Source organism: Pinus tabuliformis, chromosome 5_1, assembly GCF_031772625.1.
Source record: "Pinus tabuliformis cultivar Carrire ecotype Pingquan chromosome 5_1, CPIR1, whole genome shotgun sequence".
Lineage (NCBI taxonomy): Eukaryota > Viridiplantae > Streptophyta > Pinopsida > Pinales > Pinaceae > Pinus > Pinus tabuliformis.
The window spans coordinates 892,046,317-892,052,404 of NC_142305.1; positions in this window are offsets into that span (position 1 = coordinate 892,046,317).

The window sequence follows — 6,088 nt, forward strand, 5'->3', positions numbered from 1 at the left end:
ACCTCTATATATAAAGGAATGTCCCTCCTTTAGGTCGACTTGTTGACTGTAGGCAGACTTGACTTATTTGCATTAGATGGCTTCTTTTGATGGTGCCACATGCTTGGAGGAGACTTGACTTTGCTTGGAGGTGACTTCTTTGACTCTAATACATAAGTATACCTATAGTAACATGCCTTTAAGGTATTCAACATAATTCTTTTGACTCTTTGACTCACCTCACCTATAACACTTTAACATGTGCTACACCTATTTCAATGAGCAAGAAACTCATTGACATACATTATAAAAATAATATTTCTTTTCTTGAATAAAGACAAATATCAAAGGTACATTTATGAAGGCTGAACCTAGCTACATTTCCTTCAACACTCCGTCTTAACTAGGGAGGTATTCATACAACATTACAAGTTGTTTGGCTATTTTTCAATCTTGAATAATTCACATAAGAGAAACCAGATTGGAAATCCATCTGTTATTGCATCATAGTAACCAACATTGTTTCCACAACAAGGCCTTGATTGACTTCTCTATCTCTCAATAGATCAAAGCATAATGTTGGCAAGACCAATGACTTATAGACACCTTAGTCATTGTCTCACAAGGTACATACCCACCCGGGTTTTCACTGAGTATGACCTTATAGGACTATTATTATCTTGGGTTCCTAGCCCTCAAAGAATGTCGATCCTCTTGCCTACTCTTGTCTTGGATGCCCTATACCTCCTCAGAGAGTATCATATGCCAGATGATTACCCAATCCTCCCATTCTTTCTTCCAAAGTGAAGACAAGAATGTTGTGTCTATCTCTTCCTCTCAATTGAGGAAGACATGCCCAAGTATCCTCTAACAAGGTACTTGTCCAAGTTCCTTTGTAAATGGGAACTTGTTATGACTCCCTCTTAGCTAGGGACTTGTCCATTCATCAACAACTTCTTCTTCGTGGGTCCCCCAGCTACTTGATCTCCTTCTTTCCTTTGATGTCATGAAGTCTTTGTTCGAACTTCTTCCTGGTAGGGCAGCATCCATTTATCACTTTCCTTCCTGGTTTGTCATATCATTGCTTCCTTCGTGGAAAGTGGCCTTCTGATCATATATCAGGTTCTCTTTGTCATTTGTCCATTCTTTGGAATACTCTTCTCATGGATGCTTCATTGTACTTGCTTGTTTACATGCTTCGATCTAGTAAGCCTTCATGACTTCATCCTGGTATTGCTTCAACATTAAATGGTTCTTTTGCTTGATGACTTCTTCATCATGACATCTTTGTAGATTAGAATCAGTTATCTGCACCTTTCATATTTCCAAGGCCTTCACAACTGTCAAGGGTCCTTTGATGTTTTTCTTCATTTGTCAGAGTTGTCATGCCTTCTTTTGGGAGATATATTCAAAGTATCTTGTCATATAGTGATTCTTTGTCATCATGTTGTTCTTCACATGCTTGATATCTTTCTTCATTTGCTTCTTCTTGGATATATTGGTCAACCACCTTCTACTCCTTGTGGGAGCACTTCTTCATTTCTTGCTTCTTGGACTGGTCAACATTTCTTCTTGCTTCTTAGTCAACAATCTTATACTCCTTATGTGAGTATTTTATTTTCGTTGACTTTCATTGCATTGTAGTACATGCCTTCGAGCATTTCATTGGTGAAAGAGATTCTTTCATACTTGATCATGTTATAGAACTATTCCCATGACTCAATAATATACATATGATAACATGACTAAACTTTGATGCATACATACCTCATCTTGATTCTCCTTTGATAATCTTATCTTCAATTGATTGTCCATGGTGTGGTCCTTCTCTCTTCATCTTAGCTTTCCTGCATGTCATCCTTTTCTTGAATCCCATGAATGGGACTCCCAATGATACATCTGCTTTTAATTGTGAATCTTCTTTTTAATATTCCATTAGAGGATCTTGAAGACCCTTTCCCTGCAAATGTTTCTTTCTTTTTGATGATGGAGGTCTTCTAAGATTCTTAATCATGATCAATTTTCTTTCATTATGGATGAGGTCCTATACTAGGTATGCTTCCTTCTACATGAATATCTTGAGCTATATCTATCATTCTCCTATATTCTAGAATATATTTCTAACCATGCATTTTGTTCTATTTATAAATGCTCCTTCTACATAAGTATTTTGAACTCTATGTACATTATGCTTCTAGATTCTAGAAGATGTTTCTAGCCATGCAATTTTCTTCTATTCCTACATGCTCCTTGTTATACATCATTTTGTCACTGTTCTTGTACTCCCCATTCCTTGATCCTGGAGGACCTCTATAGTGAACCCCACATGCTTTGCCTTCATGGAGAAACTCCCATTATGTCCCTCTTCATGAGCAGACCATTTCCCTTTTGCACCATTTCCCCTGAAACTTCTGTTTTGCCCAATTTACAAGACCGATGGTAATGGCCTTTGTCTCCCCTGTGTCGATGTGCAGAGATTAGCACTACTCCTTATGCTGACCAGAGCGACTGAGATGTGTTCCAGTCGTGCCGGTCCTGTTAAGGAAAGTTTTTTAAATTAGTGCCGAAGCTTCCAGTTCTAGAAGCTTCGTAACAAAAGTCTGGTAAATGGTTTGGCCAGATGGGGTCGAAGATGATAGTTTGGGCTCCTTTCCCCTATAATGGTGGAACTACCTCAAGAGATAATACCTTCTGTTATATACCTAGGGGGGATAATATGGGGTACCAAGGGAGGTACCCAAGGTAATAATGTAATAATGGGATGGGCCATAGTAATAAATAAGGTGGTTAACCCATGTCATGTAAGGGACCACAAGGAGTTAATAATAATGTAATGGGCCCATGGTATTAGTTGATGGTATGAGGAAACCATGGTAATGATGCATGGTATTGTATGTATGAGGCCTATATAGAGGCTAGAGACTCCACATGGAGGGATATGAAGAGAAGTATTCTTGTATGAACATGCATATGGCTTGTGGAGTATTCTCCTTCCTTAAGGAGTGAATGTATGGTGTTGCCCTACCTTAAGGGTTTTGATAATAAAGAGAATCATTTCTATCTATTTGATCTTGTTCTTTCTTGGATTTATTTCTGTTATCATATATTTCTGGATCAGATCTACAACAAGTGGTATCAGAGCACTTTCTTGGGCAAACCGTAGAGATTTTTATTTTTATTTTTTGTAGGGATTTTTGGGTGGCGAAATTGCAGATCAGATCTGTACGTTTTGGTGTCAGATCTGCAGAATATAATTACAGATCTGTATTCCTTGTGAAAAAATACCCAAATTCAAAAAAAAAATCAGTTGAATCGGAGTTCGGATGAAGGAGATATCGCTGATTTAAAAATCAGTGGGGTTGCAGACAATTTTCAGGACAGCGAGTTTGCGGCGCAGATCTAGAAGTCTTGGGGCCAGATCTGCAAGATCTAATTGTAGATCTGGAATCTTTGTGAAAAAAACACATGATTTCAAAAAAAAAATCAGTCGAATCGGAGTCTGGATGAGGGAGATATCGCTGAATTAAAATCATCTCTTTTTGCAGAAATTTTGGGTGACGGCGGGAGAGTAGCAGCGCAGATCTGAAATTTCAAGTGTCTGGATCAAGATTTCTACTACATGGGCAGATGCAGAGTGGTTGTTCCATTTCTAAAAACAGGTTATAATAGAGATTCTGAGCAATATTGACGGATCTGTGACCATTTCAATTTTTCACCAATATTTTTGTGATGGCGGGCCTAGATCGGAGTTCGAGGGACTTGTATAAATTTGACGGTTCTCACACGTCAACATGGCTAGCACAAATGGAGCAGTATTTCAGATTGAATCATATCCTAGATGATTGGACTAAGCTTAGTGTGGTGACCACGTACTTGGACAATGAACGATGGCAATGGGCGGAATGGCATCAGCGTTGCAATGGACCTTTTCAGAATTGGGATGCCTTCAAAAAAGCTCTTATAGAGCGCTTTGACCGTAAATCAAATCTTGTGGATAAGCACACACAGACAGACACACAGCCTAGCAAAGCTTTTATTTTTACAGGAAAGAAGGAAACCAAGGAACCAAAAGGGTTATTTTTGGCTGGTATCTCTGTATTGCAGGTTCATGGATTGATTCAGAAGGAGAAAATCATTGTGTCTATCAATCCGAGTTGCAAACAAAATCTTATAAATGTCAACTTGGCAAAGAAATTGCAAGTCCCAACAAAACAAATTGAACATACAGAGGTTGATGATAAGGATGTTCAAATCTATAAGGATTTGAAGCTTTCTATGGATAAGTATGTGTTTCATGGTGATTTTTATGCTTCAGATATGGATAACATGGATGTTGTTTTGGGATACCCTTGGATGGAATCCGTGGGTACTATCAATATTAATGTGCAGAAAAAATTCCTGAAGCTATGGTATAAAAAGAAGAAAATTACATTACAGGATATTTCCATCCATAAACAGGTAGAGCACATGGACGCTGAAGCAGAAGATGTTCAAGGGACTGACACATCAGATGATGAGCCTTTGATGATCGACAATCAAACACAAACAGAGGCTACAGAAGAAAAGGTTACAGGTGATGATACATCAGAGGAGGGCTCAGTGGTTGAAGTCATATTGAAAAAGAAGACACCACAACAGGCACCACAGCAGGGTGAAGTCAAGCAAAAGCCATCATGGGTTAAAACTTCAACATATCATCACCCACATCACCCTGCAAGACAACCATCATGGAAACCAAGTAGTCACATGATGGATAGAAAGGAGAGACGATCCACCTACTACACATCAACACAGAAGAGCTGCCACGGTCAACTTCCATCTCAAGCGAGCGAGGCACAAGCGAGATCACGGGTTCACCTTTCTCTTGGATGGCTAGATGCACATGCATGGTATCAGTGGACTACTCTTTTGAGTAGATCTTATTATTTATGTTCTTCCCATGTTTCGGGGACGAAACATGCTTAGGGGGGTGGAATGTTATATACCTAGGGGGGATAATATGGGGTACCAAGGGAGGTACCCAAGGTAATAATGTAATAATGGGATGGGCCATAGTAATAAATAAGGTGGTTAACCCATGTCATGTAAGGGACCACAAGTAGTTAATAATAATGTAATGGGCCCATGGTATTAGTTGATGGTATGAGGAAACCATGGTAATGATGCATGGTATTGTATGTATGAGGCCTATATAGAGGCTAGAGACTCCACATGGAGGGATATGAAGAGAAGTATTCTTGTATGAACAGGCATATGGCTTGTGGAGTATTCTCCTTCCTTAAGGAGTGAATGTATGGTGTTGCCCTACCTTAAGGGTTTTGATAATAAAGAGAATCATTTCTATCTATTTGATCTTGTTCTTTCTTGGGGTTTATTTCTGTTATCATATATTTCTGGATCAGATCTACAACACCTTCTCTCATGAGAAGAGGATCCATCTCCCATCTATTCATCCAATATAAACCTCCCTTTTTCCCAAGCATAAGCTAGTGTTAGAGTCACAGTGACAGTTTTTGGCTGAGTGTGAGTATACTATTTTAGATTACTAGTTGTAGCTATTTGTTTATGTCATGGGAGCTCTTATTTCTTCACTTTTCTATGTGGTTTGTTTTCCGCATGAAGGGAGAATAGTGACCATTGATCAATTGTCATTCATTGGTCACCAGGCGCCTCCTTTACAACCATCGTCCCCTATCGACTCTTGTTTGCAAGCAGTAGCTTCCCCACCACATGTCAATTATGTGGCTACTCGTTCCGTCTCCACATCTGCTAATGACCACACAGATGGTATAGTACATTATGTACTGGGGGCATCGGAACTCGATCTGTCTATGTTACCAATTGACATGTATTCCTCCCAGAGTGTGGTTCTTCTGTCTAGTGAAGAACTCTTGGGATCCATGTTCTCATATGGTTCATGAACAGGGGTATGAGGATAGTTCTTTTTCTGTGTCAACCTCATTAAAAAAATGAAACAAATGGTGTGAGCATAGTTCTTTGTCTTGTGTCAACCTCATTAAAAAATGAAACAAGGGATCGAGGATAGTTCTTTTATTGTGTCAACTTCGTTAAAAAATGAAACAACTCTCGTTTCCAAATCGAGTCTTTA